This window comes from Cimex lectularius, unplaced genomic scaffold, assembly GCF_000648675.2.
Source record: "Cimex lectularius strain Harlan isolate CLEC.00 unplaced genomic scaffold, Clec_2.1 scaffold50, whole genome shotgun sequence".
Taxonomy (NCBI): Eukaryota; Metazoa; Arthropoda; class Insecta; order Hemiptera; family Cimicidae; genus Cimex; species Cimex lectularius.
The window spans coordinates 2,051,061-2,074,642 of NW_019392716.1; the positions used below are offsets into that span (position 1 = coordinate 2,051,061).

At 34.4% G+C, this 23,582-nt stretch overlaps 1 protein-coding gene and 1 long non-coding RNA gene across 2 annotated transcripts in view; both read right to left on the reverse strand.

The window, feature by feature from the left end:
• Positions 1–23,582, reverse strand: part of LOC106664169 — a 173,562-nt gene that overhangs the window by 90,625 nt on the left and 59,355 nt on the right. The window lies entirely within an intron of this gene.
• LOC106664279 lies at positions 4,157–4,745 on the reverse strand. The gene is made up of 2 exons (XR_001340157.2): positions 4,603–4,745; positions 4,157–4,537 (listed from the first exon to the last, which is right to left on the reverse strand). It is a non-coding gene; the product is annotated as an uncharacterized LOC106664279 (long non-coding RNA).

Genomic DNA, 23,582 nt, shown 5'->3' on the forward strand with positions numbered 1-23,582 from the left:
TCTCAAATTTATTTAGAGTACAAATAAAAGTATATTTTTTTTTGTTAAAGGAGTTCCCCATTACTCTGGACGCATAAAATGGGGTGGCGCCCAACTCACCAATATTTCTTTGGTTTTTAATATTTTTTTTATTTTTATTTTATTTTTTTAATATATTTTGTGTATTGGCCCTCCACTCTTACCCCCCCCCCACTCCCTACGAGCTACCGGGATAAATTTTGCTCTGACCCGAAACAACTTTTTGGTGTAACAACGTAACTTTTTAGAAATAGTTTACATCAACAGGGATAAACATAGCATCAATTACAGAACAGACACATGTAAACTCAGTCGCAGCACACACAAAAGATATAAAACAATCAGTACATTCCTCACATCAAACATTTCTACATAATCTAATTCTTCAACAATTTGGCTTTCCTTTCCCTAATTATCCCCGTCGATATAATCCTGAAAGGATAATCAGGCCGAACCATTACCAATTTTTTCCCATTGTCGACTCCTTTTACCTCAAAGAAGCCGACTATTCATATAAAAATGTTTTCTGTCCAAACTTCCTTCCTCACCACTTCAAAATCCAACGTATATAAACATAAAACATCAAATCTCATTGGCACTCTGAACACGACACCCAATAATGACACATCTAGACAGAAAACTAACTCTTTGAGTGAGTACAATTATTTCGATTGAATCTAAAATTTTCTAGCATTGTATAAATTCATTTTGTCACATCCTACATGTATTTGTAAAATTTAAACAATATTTATAAATTCAGGCCCTGAAGATGATGTAAATAAATTTCGAAAATAAATTCGAAAAAAGTGTTTTTCCTTCGTCACACCATACCGCATCTCACGACCTCCAAGTAATCATCAAGTAACGGTCGCTAAACACCACGCAAAGAATTATCTTGTTTTGGTCTGTCAGTCCCACCATTGAAAATGTTGGGTGCCGGAAACCCTTATGACAGACAAAAAGTGCAAACAGGGAGGCAACAATTTTGGAAAACGATGAACCCATAAAATATGTATATTAAAAACACTTTTTAAAAAAGGTAATTAACATAAATAAAATTTTATTATAACTTCAACAAATTGATATTGTAAAACATTCCGATCCAACAAGCCAAATTGCACTGTATTCCCTGTAGATCGTAGCGTTTATTCATAAATTTCCATCCAACATGTAAATCCCGGGTGTTTCCAATTCAGGCAAGATTTAATGAATCTTCATGGAATTCAATTGGAGAATGTTTCAAAGTGTGGAGGGACGACCAAGTCCAGTTATAGTTAGAGGGCTGTAATGGCAATTACAATTCTGTTTCGATTGATGGCTTGAACCTGAAAGATGCTAATTGAACTGCAGGACTACAAATTACCTAGCTGTTCTAGGCTAACTTGGAGCTATTATATTATTAGTTATCTAATTTGAACTACTTCAGAACACCTGGTATGAAAAGGACTTGAGTTGAGACTAACATGCATTTATTATTAATCTATTATTTAAATAGTTTATGATATGTTATGGATCAAATTGGTTTTACAAATCAATCAATACAGTGTGTTATACTGTATTAGATCCTAATACGGACGCGATATTGGCATTTCTTGAATAACTACTGTCTAGTTGTGAAATTCGATGCAAGTTTTGAATAGTTAGGCTAAGAAATATTTTATACTTTATATTTAACATACAGCTTATATTTTATATATTTTCTTTTTTCTTCTGCCTAAATCGAGTTTTTTATTAGGTTTTATTCCAAGAAGTGCGAAGTTTTTGATTTCAAACATTATTTCAGATGTGGGAGAGTAAGCGAGACCACGAGGTAATTATCATTAACTCTGAACCATAAAATAATAGATAAAAATGCAAACTAAAATTTTGCAAATGATATTATTATACTATTGCTATAAGTTTAGCTCATCATGACTATGTTTATTTTTAGGATAACTGATGATAGGCGAGAAATAGCCCGAAATGTAGAAAATAAGGATAAATATTTTTGAAATAAACTAATCTTTTATAAAGGAATCAAAAACCACTTGCTTCTTGAAATAAACCCTAGTAAAAACACTCCATTTAGGAAGAAGAAAAAAATATGTACAAATACCGACTGCATGGAATCTAAATAATTTAAAAAAATTATGAAAATAGGACATGTATTTTATTATTATTTTAAGAATTCTAGTCTTTTCCCACCATCCGAACCCCCCTTCGGCCTTCTTCCTTGAGACCTCTCTCAACTGGTTGCAAGGGGGGTATCCTGGCGCAAAATAATGGTGCAGCCTTGAGGGCATGGTTACCTCTCTAAAGCACAAGCTTTACCACAAGCAGGGGACGGCGGGTGCTTTATGAGAGGCACACGAGGGTTAGGGTACCAGATCCTGTATGCATAGACGGGGGTGTGGACATAACCATCTGTATTACGGGGTAGCAGTAATGTACCAAAGTTCACCCCCTGCTACACGGGAACGGACTCGTAGTGGCTTAGTGGTGACGCTCCTGGCGGGAACTTAGAGAAGAGGCTGTTCTTCTATTTGTGACCTCCAAGCCGCCCAAGCACACGTATGACCTTCGTGGCAACCCCGGCCTCATGGGAAACGAAGGATCGGACCATCGAAGCGAATAGCGTTGAGGACGCTCAGACTACGCTGACGAAGTCCCACGAATGCTTGAGAAGTGGCGGATGGGAGCAGATAGTGGTCGTGGTGCCTACATGGGCGTCCTTTACCAAGGCAGTCTTTTCTAAGGGGTGGTTAGCAATTCCACTTTAACCAAAATCGCGATCGGAGCGTATCCGGAAGTTCTTTCGCTGGAGGAGCCTTTATACTCTGGGGCCTTCTCTATCTAGAGAGTGCGTGGAAGACCAGGCTGATGCATTTCAGCCACCTTGGGTAGCCCTTTACGCGCGGCATACGGTCTGTTGCTCAATGCAGACCCGACCGCTCGGAATAGGGGTTCATCTTGGCTGGGACAGCTTCTACACCAACACTTGCGGTTGTAACACACATTCAGTCGTGAGCAGAGGTGCGTCATCGCTCATCTTTAGAATCAAAACGTACGGTAAGGCCATGAGACAGGTACGGACACTAAAGATCCTCATTGTCCTTTTAAGGACGACCGAGTGTTTGCGAACGCATCCGAACCCTTTTGTCAAAAACCTGTCCTTCACCACGTGACGGCGGTCTCTTAGGATGGAGCACATCCCACTCATCATGGTGATGTTAGAACGGCTTTCATCACTGCTGTTTACGTTTCCATTCTATTGTTAATATGAATATTATATTTGTTTTACTTGTTGCGCCGAATGAATGCAGTTGTAAAAAAAAAGGATAACAATAAAAAAAAGTTCTATTTAAATATATCATAAAATGATTTTCGGGTGTTTTGACGAACCTTTTTTCAAACCTTAATTAAATATTTTTTGTTAAAACTTACGAATTTCTGATCCCGTTTAATTTGGTTTAGATTAAAATAATATAACGTAAAATACATACATTTTGAAGCAACAAAATACGTGAGAGGTTCTGACTTAACAAGAACGCTGTCAAATGGTGGCTCTAGGAGGACTTGATTCATAAAAGAAGGGTCATCCTCACCCGATTAGGGATAGGCCACGCGAGGTTGACACACAGACACTTACTGTTGGGCCAAAGCCCGCGTGTATGACCTATATGTAGAGAAAGGTTGTTTGATGTGTCCCACTTAATTGTCATCACCTGGAGCCCAACCTCAGTGCCTGGACGGATAAAACCGAGGTTTGACTACGGATTGCCCCTGGGTGGGCGATTATCGAAGCCTGCTTTAATTGCTATTTATTGTAAATTACAATAGGTGGAATATCCGATTGACTGCGAGAAATGCTAGGCCCAACTGTACACGTGCGCTTGTGTATACGTGTTTATATAAATTCAAATCCAAAAAGGAGTGACTGTTTTTTTGTCTTTTATAATATAAACTGAATTCACTGGGGTTTTCATAATTAAGGTATGTGATTTCACAGAAATCGAATTGGCCAGGTTAATTTTGATTCAATAACAAACAATACCAGGTAATGTTTGTGAATGATATTTTTTGAACATAAATTTTTTTCGCTATAAAATTTCAATTTGACAGTCGTGTTTTTGACATATGGTATAATATGTAATCTTTGTCGATTCACAAAAGTATTTATTATGTATAATGTTTTTACATATTGTGTAAGCTGTCAACGGTCCCCGGTCTTGAATAAATTGAATCAATTTGCATAAATTGTGTCAAAATGATTTATCATGGTCTTTAAAACTTAATATTGAAACATTCTAAGCCTTGATTAATTTTTTTTTTTTTGAGAAAGAGAGAGGGAGGGAAGATATTTGGCGACATTTTTCTGAACAATAGGGGAAAATTAAGCTTTAGGCTTTTCGTCCTTTTTCTCTCTCATATCTTTGCATTCTTTACACGGGCAGGTTTTCAGGTCTTTGCCGCAAGGGCCTATTATCTGTTTTTCCGCAGAGCTGGCTTTCTTTTCTGTTTTATCCGCCGTGGGAGTGTTCTGAAAGGATTATGAAAACTATTAGCTATATTGGAAAAATAAAATATTCGTGGAAGATCGGTTACCGACTGGGCCGTGTTCGACGCCTCTCGCTTCGGCCGAATGGCAAGACTTCTTGAAACAAATTTAAACATTACGAAAATTTTGAATATCCGACGTGTCAATTTTGGAACATGTTGTTTTTATTATAAACATCTGGTAGAAACGATAAACTAGCTTTTATTACTGATTTCTAATTACAAACGTAAAATAAAACAATTATTATTGCACAATTGTACACGGAGGACCACTCGGTTTATTCGGGAGGCGGAAAAAATAATTAAAATACAAATAAAAACTACAAACTTAATTGAAATAGTAACGGAAGAAAAATAAGACAAAATGAAGTGAACCACTTATAAAATGAATAAAAGAAAACAGTACAATTTTTGGGAGATAGAAGATTGTAAAAGTACCTCTTTCTCACATTAAAATAAGCAATTAAAAGTACATGGTTGCATGTAAAAAGCCCATTCATACGTAGGTTGAAATGATATCCTAATCTAGACTAAATGTATTTTAGTTTTAGGTAGAATATCGAGGACCCAATAGATCAGTCGAACCAATTAGTTAACTTAGGATAGTGAATACACGAATATTAATATGTATAAATTTATTGACGTGAACGAAAGGAAGGCGTCAAGGTGAAAATCGCTTTGTTGGTCTCCCAACCGTCCGTTTAGGCTGTACGTAATTTTGGGTTTTAGGGGTTTGGGTTATATAATCTTTTAAATAGTGCGTACGTACCACAATACCATACAACCCGATTAATTCCTGAACATTGGGACCGACTTCACTCACGGCTGTTGAATTACTTAAAGTCGTTTGGCATTGCGCCATCATCACTGAGGAACTCCGAGTTTCTATGAACTCTGCCTGTGCGAGCAAGGGCAACCCAACTCAATTGAGGATAATCCCTCACTCTCCGAAATTCTAAATTTCTCTAGAATCCGCTAAATATCAATTCTTTCCAGATTGCAGTCCATCAACATCTCACATGTAATTTAAAAAAAAATGTAAAATTCAATCCTTATAATTCCTTAACACTTACCAGCCCACAATACTTGTAAGTCAATTACAATTCAATTAATGTATATGTTTAAATAAATGACAATAAGGCGATATTTTGAATTTAATTATAATTGTACAAGAATAGAAGGAATTAAATTTAGATTTTATACAAACGAAATAAATCAAATATAAAATAAATTTACAGTTTTAATAAAAACAAAGAGAGAAAAAAAAGACAAAACATAAATTGTCTAAAGCGAAAAAACTCACGGGTGAGGTCAGCGAGTGGAGCGGCGAGTCACAAACAAATGCGGAGCAATCGACACGTACAAAAGAACGGTCGCGAATAAATTGCGGATGTACTTGTGCGCAAAGTCTTTAAGCTTGCGGCTTGCGGGAACTACCTCGAACACGTGAGGTAGCAAGAAGAGTGTCTCTGGACCTCGTCGTCAAGCGAGTCTCCAACAACAAAACCCGTCACTTCACGGCCTTTTAGATGCGCGACGTACAGATCACAAAAATTCACACTTAACAACAATAATTACATGTAACTTATACTAATTATTTTTAAAACAAAAAATATACAATATATAGAAAATATAGCATGCTTGAACACTGCCTTATTCTGAACTTAGGTTCAGCATAATCCTATGATATTGGATAAAGTAAGGTCTTGGATGGACAGCTCCTAGAAGAAATATTGTATAAACATTTAAAGCCTATTATCTTTAATTTAATGCTAGATTCACTGAGTTCTAATATGGCGAATATGTCGAACCGATCAGGTTAAATTAGAAGGCTAGTGTAAATGCGTGTTTTGCACTGTGTGTGAATGTATTTATTTGCGTGAGTGGTTGAGTGTGTATAGACACGGTCTGACTGAAGTATCGCCTACTCACAGACCTGTCGAACAAATTGGGTTAACTTGGGATATTTAACGTGTGATTTTTATTGTGTGTGAATGTATTTATTAGTTATTGATTATTAGGAGATCTTGAGATGCGGTCTGGTGTGACGTAGGTTTCAGAAAAACATTTTCATTATCGTGCCCACGTTTCGACCATTATTGAGATCATCTTCAGGGGCTGGGATTTATAAACATTGTTTAAACTACACAAATACATGTAGGATGTGAAAAAAGTCAATTTATACAATGCCAGAAATTTTAAACTCGATCAAGTATTTGTACTCACTCAAAGTGTTAGTTTTCTGTCTAGATGTGTCATTATTGGGTGTCGTGTTGAGAGTGCCAGTGAGATGTATTTATTAGCGTGACTGAAGGAAGGGGGTTGAATTCTTGTGCCTTGGAAAATCTTAGAAGAAGTTACACTGGCAAAATCATCATAAGATCGGATAGCCAAGCAAATATTGGGTTGTCCGGAAAATAATGCAGGATTTTGGTATTAAAAAAAAAAAAGAAACTAGTTACTTTAAAGCAATGTTCTTTAATCAAAATAATCTCCCAACGTGTTGGTAACTTATTAATTCCGTCTGAGTAGAATTCAGAATTTTTAGAATTGATAAAGTCAATAAATGCATTTTCCAGTTCCGTTTGATTTTTGAATATTATGTGTTGTAAGTAGTGGTCCAGGTGTCTAAAAAAATGGTAGTCAGTAGGCGAGAGGTCCGGAGAGTAGGGTGGGTGAGGCAAAGTTTCATAGCCAAGCTCCAATAATTTTTGTGACGTTACACGTGACACATGTGGTCGAGCGTTGTCATGCAACAAAATGGGCCCTTTCCGATTGACCAAAGAGGGCTTCATTACTGCCAATTTCTGATGCATGGTATTAATTTGGTTACAGTATGATTCAGCATTGATGGTTTCGCCAGGATTTAAGAAGCTGTAGTGTATTAAACCAAATGAAGCCCACCATACCGTAACCATTACCTTTTTTTGATGAGTTGGGGGCTTTGGAAAATGTATTGGAGCTTCTCCTTTGTCGAGCCACTGTCCAGAACGTCTAGTGTTATCGTAGAGAATCCACTTTTCGTCACATGTAACAATTCTGGCCAGAAATGGGTCATTTTTGTTTCGACAAAGAAGTGATGCACAAACATCAAAGCGCTGATTTTTTTGGCGATCGTTTAATGAGTGTGGAACCCAATTTTCGAGTTTTTTCACTTTTCCAATCGCCTTGAGGTGGTCAGCGACGGTCGTTTTACTGACTTTGAGTTGCTCTGCACCCACCACTGATCGCAGAACATCATCATTAAGAGAGGAAGGCCTTCCACGACCTTCTTCATCTTCAAGGCTGAAATCTCCCTCCCGAAATTTTTTAAACCACCTTTGCACAGTGCACTCATTAACACAACCCTCGCCCCAGACTTGGTTAATGTTTCTAGCCGTTTGGGCTCCGCTTCGGCCGAGTTTAAACTCGTAAAAGAAAATCGTACGAAATTCTCGCTTTGACATTATAAGGATGACTGAATTATTTCCAAGTAGCGGAATGCTACAGAGGTAAACAAACAATATCATTTGGAAGAGGATTAATAAGTGTTGACATTCATACAAATGAGTAATCCTGTAAACGTAAACAGAATATTTTATATAGATTTTTTTTAATGAAAACTTAAAATCCTGCATTATTTTCCGGACAACCCGATATCAAAATATTGCTATATAAAAAGTCACATCAAAATTAGACATCGATTGCACCCAATATATCCAGAACTTGGAATCCACAACAACGTGATAACCTCGTGGGTATCAAGACACAAATAGGATTTTGGTTAACGGAAAAATTGACGATAAGATCTGCAAGACCATACTATAAGCCCTGAAGCTATTCTCGGCATAACAAAAATAAACACAGGATCCTCCATCACAGATTGATTTAAAAAAAAAGAAGAGAAATGGATAAACTCTAGGGACGCTAGACACAGCAAACTTATGCTTAAAAATCACCCTCACCAAGACTGGCAAACTCACTGTTACAATTAGACAGGGATAAACTGAAGACTCATAAGACTACTGGTCACTGGCATCTAACATCTACACCCCATGGGCTTCAATGATGACCACATTTGTAGATTATAAATGAGGAGGAAGAAACAGCCAACATTCTTTGTATATGAATCAACCGCTCAATGGTGAAAAAGAAAACCCAGGGAAAGAAAATGTACAACAGCAACGTCAGACAATGACCTAGTAGTCCTTAAACGAAGGATCGAATCGACAGAGTGAACTAAAGAGCAGGAATAACATACCAATTCTTCAGATGATATTGCTTTTGATTTTTATTTAAATTTTTACCTAAATTAATTAATCGGTAGTCAAAATTCCAAAGAATTTTTAATATTTCTTATTGTTAAAGTTAAATTTTTAAAATAGATTTTCTTACTGATCTTTATGAGAAAACGGTAATGTTTTTTGCAAATGCTGTCCTCATGAACAGTAACGTTACTAAATAAGTTCTGTTTACAAAGATGCAGTAAATTTTTAACTTTTTGTTTTGCCAGACGTCAATTTGAGTCCAACAAAGGGTGTTTTCTATTTCTTTAAAGTTGTTAAATTAAATTTAAATATAAACAGGTGTGGTTGACCTTTACGGTCACACGTTTTTATACCTCATAATAAAAATGGTTTATAACAAAATTTCCTTTCTTGAATACAATTTTTATTACGAATTTACCATAAAGACAAAACAATTATTTGCTTTCTAAAACAACGTGTCATTTCAGTTTTCAGCACAAGCAATTAAACAGGCTGAGCAGTTTAAGAGGATTAAAAAGCTGAGGGACGGACTGCATCCCTTTGAGTGAATTGCTAACAATTGCTCCTGGATAGAATTTGAGTTCAAGTACAACGAAAAAGGAGAGAGGGTTGTTAAGAAGATAAATGTGTGCTAGAATGGAGAGGAGGAAGCAAAGATACTCGTTGAAACAACACAACAAACACATCTCCTCCTCCGCCCTGCTTCCTTGACACACTCATCCAACGCCCTTTTGTTCGCTTCTCACTTCACTCGAACATGCCCTTACAAAGCCCTTTTTCTTTTGTATCAATTATTTATCACTTCAAACTATCTAAACATTTAATTTATTAATTCTTCCTAATGTAAATGTTTATCACAAAGATATCTGATTTCAATATTGCAAACGCAAACGGTTCTTTTTATTGTAATTAATAAAAAAATAAAATAAAAGTCACTAGATGATTCGCAAATATATATTTTTTAAACTGGAAACAAGCACGACGGACAAATTTTACATTTTTTGTTGTGTCCATTGAATATCTGTACCTCCTAAAATTAACACCAAATTTGTATAAAATTTGCAAATCAGCATCATTGAACTCTTTTATGAATGTAAACACTGAAAAGACGTTGAGGTTGTTTCTCTGTTCAAAAAACTAAGCATATAAAATATATCCATAAAAATGTTATATCTCTAATCTAGTAATTCTAGTAAAATAGAGACGATTTTTACAAGAATTTTATTTAATACAATAAATTATTATTGTATATGTATATTTGGTTTTTTTGTCTACCTTGCTTTTGTTTTATTACCCCTACCTTTGATGTTAAACCTTTCCAAAGTAATTAAAATATCCCAAGCCAATAAAAATACACACTCATGCTATTGTAAAAGTTATCTAATCTAAATTAACCAATCCTTATGCTGAGATTCAAACTTTCAACCCTTACACTAAAACTATCTACAGCCAAAACCTAAATTTAGGAGCCTGGCGGGGAAATTTTCACCTTGGTTTTTAACTGCATCATTTCATTTTAGAAGCATAGACCTTGTATTTCTTTGTTTCTTTTCTTGATAAATGCAATTAGGAGTTTGCTTTAAATCCTAGTTGTAAGTACTATTGTTCCACCATGTTTAATGATCTTTGGGTGAGCTCTATATTGAGGCAAATTTTAACCTGACTAGAATAACAATGTCATCTATGTTGTTGTTGTTGATCTATGTTTGTGGTGATGTATTTATATGTGTTGTATGTTTTACGTCTATTCTGTAGTTGAAAACATTGAGGTACAGATGAGAGGCTAGCATTTTAGGATATCGACATAGTTATTCTGCAAAAGCAAAGAGTCAGTAACCAGATCGAGACGCTCAAATGAAATATATACGTGAAAACCAGAAAAAGAAATAAAAACAACTAGAAGGCCGGCAATGGCCTCAGCTGTTTGTCGGCCCCAAAACCTCCCACATTTATTATTTTAATTATAATAAACTAAGGATTTAAAAAGAAAACTTGATGATCTGATCTATTAATATGCATATAAATTTTCACTCATAAGTAAATTTAAAATTCGCGATTCTCCGCGGATTTACAGGGTGGGGTTAAACGAAATAAAGATACTTCGAGAATTTATAGGAAATTTCATGCTGATCAAAAAAGTTCCGATAAACAACAAGGTCCTCAAATGAAGCCTTTTATGAGAAAAATGTTAAACTAGTTGTTTTTTCTCTACAAACAAAGTGGTAATTATATCAAGAAAATCATATCTCGGCAAGGGATTAAGATAAAAACGAGCGGTTGATCTCATTCCACTCAAAATGTAATAATCGAGTAGTTTTTTTATAAGTATTTTGAGATATGGAGGTATTTGAGAGGAATTTTTGGGGAAAAAACTTTAAAAACACTGTTTTTAGAGGTTTTTGCATTTTTCTCATTGAAGGCTTCATTTGAGGACCTTGTTGTTTATCGGAACTTTTTTGTTCAGCATGAAATTTCCTATAAATCCTCAAAGTATCTTTGTTTCGTTTGAGCCCTCCCTGTATATCCGCGGAGAATCGCGAATTTTAACTGAACTTATGAGTACAAAAAAAAATATGTGTGTGTGTGTGTGTGTGTGTGTGTTTGTATGATAATTAATAGATCAAATCGTGAAGTTTGTTTTTTGAGAAAGATAAAATGAAATAAACATTACCGTTTTTAACTTTGGATAGTCGTTTTTCCTGAGAGAAATTGTCATATCGTTTGTGAAAGAGACAAACTGGCCTAATCCATTGTGTTATTCGTTCTTTCACCAGCTCTGCGGAAAATGTATTTTATCCCATTTCAAGATCCTGACCCAATCCTTTCCGTCAAACCGCCCCATCCAGCATTCACAGAACTTCTCCCTCTCCTTCGCCCATTTTTAAAGCGATTTTTCACCGGCATAATTTATAGCCGCATTCCGTTCTCAACGTCTCACCAAACGGCTGGAGTAATTAATTAACGATAAATTATTTAAAATCCCGTCTTTCTGATGTAGTACACGCACGATCATAGTGACAATATAAGTAGGCAGAATGCATCAACTGATCGGCATACCAATTTCAACGTGACCTCCACATTAATTAGCACAAAGTCATGCGAGATCAAAGGTAATGAACAATTTAAATTACAGTTTCAGCTAATTTTTCACTTTGACTGTTGACTTTCTGAACAATGCGATGTAATTGGCTCATACTCCCTGTAAAGGCTACGCTCATTGGAAAATTTTGGTTTATCGTGTATACAAAAAGCTGCAATTACAACGCCACCTTTTTTTGGATGGCCGAAACAGTCTTTAAAAGAAATTATTAATTCGATAAGTTATGTTAGTACAGGTTAACGTCATAATCATGTTTTGTTTAATAATGGCAATTTTAAAAAAATTATTCTTTATATAAGGTATTGGTTGAGATAATAAAATCAGTGTCACGAGCGGGATTCGAACCCACGACTCTCGGCGAAGTCACGATAGCTCAAGTGGTAGAGCAGCGGTGTATTTAGCCGAGGGTCGTGTGTTCGAATTCTGCTCATGACACTGACTTTTTTATCTCAACCAAAACCTAATATAAAGATTAATTAATTCAGTATTATGTAATGAAGGTATGTGGTATCTTTTCTGCCGGATGGAACAATAATAAAAAAATAATTTTCAGCAGATACTTGCTGCTCAGTGGAAATAAAACAAATAAAATAAAATACGAATTACAAAAAAAATATATTCTTTTCTAAAAAAATAAACAAACAAATTCAATTTTTCGAAATTAAATATAAAAAATCTCAATCAAAATATTCATACAAAAAAAATTAAAATATTTTTATTTTGCCAACCAGTTAACGTTAGATTATACGAAGTAGACGACTGCCTTCAAGCTACTATTCGTTATGGCCAAAATAGCGCTATTTTTTCTAACTATTTGTTTAGAAAATGAAATATTTACATTTTTATATGACACAATTCGAAATAACAAAATTTTCTTGACTTAACAAATTTAAACAAATACAAAATAAGATTTTTTCTAAATAAATTATTGTTTGTTTGAAAATAAAATAACATTTGCTTCATTATTAATAATAATGATTTTACTTGAAAATTACAATATAAAAAAAGATAAACAAATTGACAATTAATTAAAAATTGTCGTGATTTTCATGACAATAATTTTCTTAATGAAGTACCATTAATTAAAGTTCATGATTTTGGTTTTTGTGTCGTCCTAAAGTAAATTGTAAGGAAAAAAAATCACCAACACAGAGATACTTTTTATTTTCTAACTTGGTCTAACAGAATGAAAAGATATATTTTTAGGATTTTTAATTTCAAGAGAGATAAAGGGATTTTTTACAGATACCCCCAGAAAAGGTCTAATACAGTTGTGAATCAAGAGTTCTATTTAACTTTTGACCGTTCGTCGTACAAAAGAATGATTTAGAGGAGTTGCCACGAGGCCCACACTTCCAAAGCTCCGTCTCTCGTACCGCACGAGGGCCTCTACAACTTTATGGAATAAATTCCCAGAGCTCTTGGAAAAATAGGAGCCGGGCTATAAAATCAGGAGAGTCTATTTCCTGGCCTACCCTCTTTTCCATCGAGCAATCTATCCCCGTGCTCGAGTCGGGCCACCCTTTTATTTTCTCTAAAAGAGCGACAAACACGGCTCAACTGAGAATACTTTTTATTAAATCCTATAAAACGTGGGGTTTACGGATTTTTTCTCCTAATGAAGGTGTAAATCCTCCTCGCTAAAAGGACGGCCCACCCGACTAAGACAATCTTGACGGCTTGCAATAAAAGTGGGAGATTTCAAGATTTATATCGCCTTCAGAAAAGCTCGTTGTATGTTACTTTTCAATAAGAAATATCATGCCGAAACACCTATCATCCGACATTGAACGTTTACACTTGTGAGAAAGAAATGTTCCAAATTTAGGAATAATCAGCATGTATAAATTCTGGCATAAAAGTTGTATAAGGTTTTCCAATATAGTTACACTGTTAAACTAAAAATTTGTGTTTACGAGAAGAAAAATTCCGAGAAAAGATTATCCATTCTCACCACATTGAATGAATCGTTTTTAATATTTAATTGGTATCAGGGAGTATTATGATTGGCGGATATAATCGGAAATCATCATTCTTTGCTGAAAACGTGATTATATTGGCTGAAAGCCCTAACGATTTACCAAAAATGTTTTACCTCTTTTAAGAATGGCATCGTTTACTGGTACACAGACGGATCTAGAAGGTATGGGATAGTATTCGGTCATAACCCATGGGAAAATTCACCTGTATGATGATACAAGCTGAGGTCCACCCACTGATGTACCCAATTCAATCAGAATAAAAGGTTCAAAAACAAGAATATAGCTATTGGGGTGGTGCTAAAATAATGCAAGTTTTAAAAAGGCAGTTAAAACTAATTTTAATTTTTATAAAATAAAGAAAATTTGTTGTAAATATTTTCCACCACAATCTATACAGGGTGTCCAAGCTAATGCACCCACCCCATTTTTTGCTTTCCGGTTCTAGATAGGAGAAAAGTATGAATTGAGACTCCCCTTCATTTTTCATGTAGTTTGTTTATGTAAGGTCGATTTATTTTTTTCGACCTCGATTCGACAGTCGAATTCAACTTTTTAATTTTAAATGGGAACCCTAATTTTTCTTATTATTCTTTGGAACTAGATTTTTTTTGGCGCAAAAATAAACACTGAGTTATTAAAATCGGTCCAATAGAATCGGAGATATGATTTTTTGAAAATAGCCGGAATCCTGTTCTAGTGCGTTAGGTCGAAACCACTTTATTTTGTCTTCTACTGCAAATATTTTGAAGAGGAGTGAAAAATCAGCCAAAATAGAGAGGAAAGTCTAAAAGCTTCCTAAATTTTGTATCGTTTTTTTCTCTTCGACCAATACTGAACTGCAACCAAGGTATTTCGGTGAAGATCAGTCATTCCATTTACCCAATTTAATATCGTCTGATGTAATTAAGAAGAAAATTCTTCTTTAGTTTCAACTGTGAAATTGTCGGATGAGGAAGTTAAGTGGCTGCACAGTTTTAGGTTCTGAAGTGGAATATGGCAAAAATTGACTTTCTTACGAATAAAACAAAAGGTACAGAGAAAAAAGGCGCTAAAAGGACAGTATCATAACAAATATAGGCAACTACCAATACTACTGGATGTAGTCTATATGAATTTGGGGATAAATACTGATGATTTGGTTGTAAAACTCAAAAATAGACTAAAAACTCTACATCTCTGAAAATGTTTACCTCTCCTCCTTATGTAATAGGAAAGAAAATGATTTTTGTGTTGTCCAATATTAAAGAACATCAGGATAAACTTTTGCAGTTCCGAACACCTATGGGAATAGCCGTAGTTAATCTTTTAAACAGAACCTTTGAACAGAACTTGATAAATTGTGCAAAGTAAGCTACATTTTACAGGATTTTTTAACTTAACATTTTTATGTGTGGTGTTTAGTGACTGTTAGTTAATGATTTTTTGGAGGTCATGAGAAGCGGTTTGATGTGACGTAGGTTTTAGAACAACAGTTCCTTTTCGTGCCAACATTTCATCATTAAAAATGTTAATCAAGTAATGAATTTATTTTTCTTTTGAATTGCTATATTTTATAATAATCACCTTTTCTTTTATTTTCTTGTATTTTTATCAGAAGAAACTAAATTCTATTTTCTCTTTTGCTATCAGTTTATTTATTTGAAATGTTTGGTCACAATAATTAATTTTGTGTTGCATTTAATTTATTTTATTTTCTCAAAACAATGTGAACTCCTGACAGACGTCCTCGGCTATTGACGTTTTTGATAGTTTTTTATTATTACTTTTATATTTGCTCCTAAGTAAATAAAAGTATATATAGAATATTGTAAACAAAAATATCTATCTATTTATTTACCTGATATTATCGTAGCAACAGCCACTTGATTTTCTACGATCCGTTATACCAAACAGTTGTTTCCATTAAAAGCGTCCGTGATGTTTCCATATTTACGTAAAATATAAGAATTATGAAATGTCTAACTGCTAGATTTATTTTAATTCTAACAACAATTGAGCTTCTATTTTTATAACGTCAAATGGGAATATTTAATTTGACGCTACATCGTACAAAATTTGATTTATTAGCGGCCAAATTGAATGAAAAAAGACACCCGTCACAGTCAATAACTGTCAAAAGCGATTGAATTGGAATTAATTAGAACAAACGGATATCTGCCAACCTGTAAACCGGCGAGTACACTGTCCTGTTTTGTACATATTTATCGTTAATGAAGTATTATTATATTAAATAAAAAACTAAATTAAATATTTAAACAATATATTTTATTATATATTATTTTATTAATACATTTTTTATAATTATCTAGGCTAGATATAAACTTTTCTAATGAAAATAATTACAGCCAAGAGGAACAAAATCGGATAGTTATATGTATTTTAATGGCAGTTACGCCTGAGCTCTTTTTGTATGAGGACAAATATAAAAAAATTTAGTTTGTAACTTTTTTACCCCTTCCTTTGAAACATCACATAAAATAGTGATGTGTATGGTTTTGAAAGCATGAGTAGAATTTTAAAATGCACTGCGATGAGAAATCGAGAACAAACTTAGTTTTTTACATATTTGTACTTCTTGCTTGTCCCGCCGAAAAAGTCTTTCATCTAGGGTAGACCTAAAATTTCAATTCTTTATTTTGCCCTATTTGTAAAATTAGTTTATATTTGCAACAGTAAAATACACTCAAAAGTGGGTTTCTCTAATTAATAGTTATCTCTAACTTTTTTATGAATTGAATGAATACCAGTACAGTTTAAAATATTAGATATTATTGGGTATTGTTACTTACAGATATCGAATTTGGGGTTTTCGACCTTATGATCAGTTGGAAAAATCGTTAAGGTATTTCATCAAGCAGTTGCTATGCTTTCTAATATTCCAAACTACTTGCTATATTTAGAAACCAGTGTTCACTTATTTCTGCACACTTAAAGCTCCATTTTAAATATGTACATAAAACCCTAAAATTCCCTGGTCACGGTTACACGAAAATTACAGCTCAGGACAAAAATAAACATTTTTTTAATATATGAACACTGGAGATCCTTGACAGAGGGGACAATATTTCTGACTGGATAGCAGAATTCCAGAGTGTTCTTTCCAATATAAGGTCTATGACCTTTTGAAGCGAACATTGACAACAGAGACGTTTCTTAGGTACAAGAAGCTCGACCGAAATCTAGTTGTGTTTTGCTTGTTGAATTAGAAACATGGATGAACACTAAGATTGTTAGAAACACTAGAACTGAGGATCACCGCTGACTCGTCAAACTCCGAGCTGAACTTTTCTTCTTTAACTCTACGCCCTTGATTGGTTGCCGGAGGGATGCAGAAATGTCCTCTGTGCAATACAAGGTAAAAGGAAAACATCGTGCACTTTCTGGCTAAACGTAGTTCTGTGCTCTTGGAAGAAAGTCTAGTCAAACATTTTAATGAGCCAAGCCTGAGCTATTACAATTCGTCCCTCATGCCTGGTTTTACCACTGGGAACTGGTACAAGAGTTTAACTTTTTATTTATTAGAAGAAATTTTTACTTAATTAATTGTTAAATCCACTATATTTTGTGATCCGATTGACCAAATAACCAAATAACCTCTTTCAATTAATTAATCTTTATGAAGGTATTGGTTGAAATAAAAAAGCTGGTGTCACGAAGGGGATTCGAACCCACGTCCTTCGGCTAAATAGGCCGCTGCTCTAACCACTTGGGCTATCGTGACTTCCATTCATTCGGACACCAACCTACCTTTCGAATTTTCCCTCCTTTTTTCCATTTTTCAGGTGTTGAGATGACCATTCAAATGGTCAAATGGTCGTGGGTTCGAATCCCGCTCGTGACACTAGCTTTTTTATTTCAACCAATACCTTACATAAAGATTAATTAATTGTATATAAATTTATCTTGTTTTGTGTTCACCTTTTCACATAATTTTATATATTTAATAACCTGATTTTAATGGCTTTCTTTCGATTTTCATTTTCTTTTTATTTCTGATTATACTGCAAAACACAGAGAATATTATTATATTTTATCAGCTATTTGATTATTTTTTATCAATATTTCAACAGTCATGCCGACTCTAAGCAGGCGGATATTCCATTGCTGTAAATACTTATATATTTTTTTTTAAATCGGTGTGTTTTGTTATTTATATTATTTGTCAAACAAAGTATTATTATTATTGGGAATGGATAGCATGGGTGTTGGTCTGCGAGTAGGTAACTCGTGCTGAACAGCATAGGGTCACTTATTGGGTGTAATTACTCAAAATCGTTAAGGAATTGCGCCATCTTCAGTGAGGAAGTGGAGGAGGAGTTGATTAATTCAACAAACCCGTGAGTGAAAAACCGAACCCAATAACCAACCCTATGCCGATTCAGCATTGGTAAGTATGCTTAACCACCGGTTAGTTCGAAAAGTGTTTTTTCACCCTGTGCAGAAACAACATTAATGGGACAGAAACTTAATACGAAAGAATATATGTTCGGCAATTCGATCATCGTTTCGTCGTCAGAAAAGAAGAAACTTTATAGTTTTTTAAAATAGTATATTTCCTATCGTTTCTACTCTCTTGGAGAAAGAGATACATCTAAAAAATAATAATAGGTTTAACAGAAAAAATCAAAATTGGAAGTTAACTTTTAAAAAAATCAACATCCAAAAAATTAATATATTATCGATTTCAAAAGTGAAATTGAACATGACTTACACTTTATTGTTTCCACAACTTTTTAATTATCTGCACTCTTGCCTGCGTAAATGTAAATAAGAATCGTTTAAATTTTAACAACATGCAATTTTTACAGTTTAAATTTTTTTCAAATATAATCACCCATATCACTAATCACTAATCGGCTGGGATGAATTAGTGCAGTGATTAACGTGGGTCTCATAGCGCAAAAAGAAAAACGTTCCGGCCCGGAGGACCAATTTTGAGGCAAGGCTCCATTACACGCAATTTGTTTTATGTAAACATAATTATTATGTTATAATGCTTTGGAAAATTTTATCTTTAATATTTTACTTTAGTGGCCAAAAATATAGGAAACGCATTAGTTACTTTTTCTGAAATATTTTGATGTTTTTCTCTTTTATCCATCATTACCAGGGAAGGTAGAAACTTTATTAAAAATTTATAGTGTTTACTCAATTTCATGCAATTTTATCAAATATGTAATAGTTTTATCAATAGAATTTATTAATAGTTAGTTAATCAGTGATATCCTAGAAAGCGGACGCCCTTTCAAGGAAAAGAGCTGCTTACTCCTTATTAGCCCCCTTCCAAGTACCAAAATATTTCATAAGTGGGTGCGTGGGTGCACATATGTGTGTGTCTGTGATAAAAAATTTTATTGAATTATTTATAAAAGAAAATAGGTCTTTATACAGTAGAGTTTGTTGTTAAATAATAAACCGTAGTACGTAATACATTGCTTTACTTACTATTAATTTTTCTGATTGTTTCCATAGATTTTAGATTATTTTTTGTATATGTGAAAAAATATTGATAATAATTTGTTTTATTAGCGTAACTATTTTACGGATTCCTATCCTACTTACCAGCTTGTTTCCATCCTAAACAAAAAGTTTCCATCCAAGGTTTCTGGGAAATACTTCAAGTATTCGTTTTGTAGTTTGCAGTAGTTGTACAAAGTACATAGTTGTAGCAATAGTTTTATAATTTTAAATGTATATTCTATAATAATAAAGATTATCTGATTTCTTTCTTATGTACATATTAAGAATACTAGAAAACTGACAGTGCAATTACCGCAAACAGATTTATAAGGCAGTTTGTAGAAATATGTGACAGGATGTTCGTTTAAGTGTAACACTTGTCGCAATACAAGAGGTTTGGGGACAGCAAGAAGAGCAGTTAAAGTCGAGGCTTATGTGAGATCAGTTTGTTCTATCCTTTTTATCCCGTAAGGCGAAGGTAGTTTAGCCTTGAGAAATCATTCTTTACAGGACTGAGGTTATGCGACAAGTTTGGATTGAAGAATGCGAAATGAGAACAGTGAATTTCTTTCTTCTTAAGCGTTCAACACGGTTTGGAGCGAATTGAAATTGAACGTGAGGCATAGAAATATGTTGTTTATTATTGTTAGACTCTCTTACATATACATTGTACGATTTTTGTTGTATATACAGCTTATAAAACCATTTTAATCATAATGCGTGTGGCATGACAAGTGTTTGACAGCACTTGTGATGCTGTCTTCTATATAAACTAAAGGGAGTCCCTCCATACACCTTATACCTAATCCTTCACTCCTACCTCAAAGGACAATTCATCCATGGTCGCCCAGGGGCAGACTACTCCACCTACTGCCCTGTTAGAGCGGGAGTGCCAGAGGGCAGTGTGCTCGGACTACTCCTGTACTTCCTCTACACCTCAGACAATCCATCTAACCCACTACCCACCATGCTATTCTTGATCCCGAGTCTGCAATCACCTCAGAGAGGAGCTCCAAGCACATGTCCAACGAATAGCCGATTAGATCAAACTTTGCTTAATAAACATTAATGAAGAAGCAAAACACCTCACACAATATTCCTTAACAACATTCCTATTCCTAAAACCTACTATATACTCTACCTTGTGTTCCATCTCGACACACGCTTAACCTGGAACCGACACATCAAATAAAAAGAGAGGAATGTTAACATGTGGACATAAAACAAACTGCCACTCTACAAAACATAACTGCAACGGATTTGGACATATGGACTCCAACCGCTAAACCTACCGATATCCAACGAATTCAGTCCTTCCAATCCAAATTCCTCGGAATCATAGTCGCGCTTCCTATGTATGAATGTCTCCGATACGAGACCGCAAAATAACCTTTCTAAATAAATCTATTCCCACCAAATTTTCCACTATCTTTATTATTCACACATCCTAACACATTAGACCGATCCGTGTTCTACATCATCCATCCCTACAGCCCAGTAAGACGATGGAAGCCGATAGTGCCCCGGGATCTCCTTACGAATAGTTCATAAGTTCAGAAGCTGGAAGAGCAACAATGGTATACCCTCAGGATACATGCAAATGACAAATATTGTATCACATTACATAATGTATATATTTGTACAGATGGTAGTAAATAAATAAAAACATTATAATGCAAGCCAGCGGTCAGAAGTAAATTATTGTCAATATATGCAGCTACAAAGCGGTTTTACTGGAAGCCTATGAAAACCAGAAGTTCATTAAATCAAGTTTCATTAAAAGAAATGAGGTTGAGGTAAATCATATGGCCCTTAGAAAGTCAGTTCTTGAACAGACACTGGGTTACTTATCCAATAATCCAAGAAGCGATTCAGTGAGGAACTGTTTATGAAACACTGAAGTTGACGCAACGCTGATATGCATTTAAGTTAGATTTGAAGTTGAAACATCCCTCTGTATAGACGGACCCAATAAGTGACCCGGTTCAACATGAGTCCACCGACTCGCAAACCAACATGCACCATCAACTTTAAGGCAGTTTATTGAAACTTAAGCTCATCCGTTTTATTTTCTAAACTTTTCAAGCATAAGATGTCTATGAAAGTTCTATTACTACTACTATTTAAGATACTATAAGTTGTTACTAATTAATCATGATCCCAACACAACATAACAGATTTGGCATGTCTGAAAAATGTTTAGCCATAAAAAAGCTAATGAGAGCAGAGAAATGCGAACTTTTTCTTATTTATACATATTATAAATACGATTATAAGGGTAAGAAAATGTTTTTTATGTCACATATAAAAATGCTTTAATCGTTGAGTTTGGTTTCAAACACACGAGAATTGTGTTGATATCCATGTTTTGAGATCGGGGATGTAGTCCAAGAATGACAATTATTGCACTACTGCTCTCAATAGTACAATAATTGATTAATTCTTGGACCATGTCCCTTTCTCAAAACATTAATATTACACAGATGTGTTGAAAATTTGGACTTCTCATCTCAATCTAAATATTAGGTATGTGTTTAGTGACCGTTAGTTAATGATTATTCGAAGATCGTGAGATGCGGTCTGGTGTGACGTAGGATTTAGAAAAACATTTTCTTTATCGTGCCAACGTTTCGATCTTTATTGAGATCATCTTCAGGGCCTGGGATTGACAAAACATTGTTTAAACTATACAAACACATGTAGGATGTGCAAAAAGTGAATTTATACAATGCTAAAAATTTTAATCTCAATCAAAGTATTTGTACTCACCCAAAGTGTTAGTTTTCTGAGTAGATGTGTCATTATTAGGTGTCGTGTTGACAACGCCAGTGAAATGTATTTATTAGCGTGACTGAAGGAAGGGTGCCAAGGTGAAAATTTGCCCGCCTGGATCCCAAATTTAGGTTTAGGCTGTAGATAGTTTCAGTGCAGTTGTAAGGGTTGAATCTCAGCATATCGAGATACCTTGGTTAATTTAGGTTAGATAACCTTTACAATAGTGTGTATTTTTATTGGCTTAGGATATTTTAATTCCTTGTGGAAAGGTTTAACATCAAATGTAGGGATAATATTTTTCATATCCTACATGTATTTGTACAATTTAAACAATGTTTATAAATCCCAGGCCCTGAAGATGATCTCAATAAAGATCGAAACGTTGGCACGACAAAGATAATGTTTTTCTGAAACCAACGTCACACCAGGCCGCATCTCACGATTTTCAAATAATCTAAATATTAGGCAAGATGCCACATGATGTAAAATTGAATTCCTTCGAAAATCCCTATAAGTCATAGCCAACTTCATACATTGGCGATATGTTTTAACAGAAAGTCGAACGGTGTACACTTTTATGGCGCAGTTAAGACACCAAGGCCGACAATCATTAATCATTGTTTACCTCAGGATGACCCGTTTTTCTTGATCAATGAAAGTTAATTTAAAGTTCATCAGATACACTAATTTAAAACCTATTTAAGCAACAAAATTTCTTCTCTGTATAGCGTAATTAAATATAAAACATGTTACATTTGTAGGTCATATAAATTAAATAATAAATAATGAAAATGGCAGGTTTTTATATTAATTTTTTCGCCGACTTCCTTATTATCAGTAATATGCTGATCTAATTTGTCATATTGCTGTTATCATATATTTATAATATTATACATACATATAGATCATTAGTTTAGGTTTTGCTGTCACTCAGGCAATTTTCACTCCCTAGTTCTCAGAGTGGGATTAAATGGAAAACCGGTCCATCAAGAATACTCCGGACGGGTAATAAAACTTGACAGTAAAACTCGAAATGATGTCTGAACCACCTGGAGAGACTACGAAGTAAATTATCCGGCCCTGTTTTCCACGGAGGCTTCTAATCCTTTAATCCGTTACGTAATTGAAGATTTTTTATTTAAAACATTTATATTAGAAATTTGTCATATTTATTTGTTGCTGTTGGGAAATTGGTTGAGTGATGTCTCGCCCTATTTAAGTCTATAATCCTGTTTACAGGAATACATTTATGCTTTTCCTAATTTGCATCGTATTTCATCTACGTGCTCACTCTGTTTACGAGTGATATTTTATTACCAGTCATTTAGTCTAATACTAATTTGCGATGTTATTAACTTATGTTTAACAGAGAAAAAAGAGATATCTTGTCAAATTAATCCACTTGCCGTTCTTAAGTGGAAAAGCTTAATAGGTTTTAGTAGGCGGAAGGGCCATAATATGAAT